Source organism: Sinocyclocheilus anshuiensis, unplaced genomic scaffold, assembly GCF_001515605.1.
Source record: "Sinocyclocheilus anshuiensis isolate Anshui unplaced genomic scaffold, SAMN03320099.WGS_v1.1 scaffold880, whole genome shotgun sequence".
Lineage (NCBI taxonomy): Eukaryota > Metazoa > Chordata > Actinopteri > Cypriniformes > Cyprinidae > Sinocyclocheilus > Sinocyclocheilus anshuiensis.
Genome location: NW_015548254.1, coordinates 1,218,013 through 1,218,373, shown reverse-complemented (window position 1 = coordinate 1,218,373; position 361 = coordinate 1,218,013). Strand labels below are relative to the sequence as shown.

At 28.0% G+C, this 361-nt stretch overlaps 1 protein-coding gene across 1 annotated transcript in view; it reads left to right on the top strand.

The window, feature by feature from the left end:
• The window catches only part of LOC107655411 (zinc finger CCCH domain-containing protein 13-like), a 21,849-nt gene that overhangs the window by 6,991 nt on the left and 14,497 nt on the right, over positions 1–361 (top strand). The window lies entirely within an intron of this gene.

Genomic DNA, 361 nt, shown 5'->3' with positions numbered 1-361 from the left:
ATTCTATTCGACTATTCAATTTAAAAAAATCCTCGACTTCATATTGCCTGCGTCAACTAACCGGTAAAAATGTTATTTATTAGTTATTGTATTTTTTAATTTAGTTAACAATAACAACACTGCAGTAGAGCTCTTTTTATTAGTGTTAATAATTATACAGTGAGTATAGAAATGAATCACCCCCCCCCCTTTAAAATAATTGTGATATATATATATATATCTATATATATCTTTGTATATAGTATAATTTTGAATATATAATATTCAATTATAATTATGCGTCATATATTTGAATTAGACATGGTGGGAAGTGAACGTTTAAACGTCAGGTTTCTCTTCGTTTCCTCTTCCAGTCGAGAGC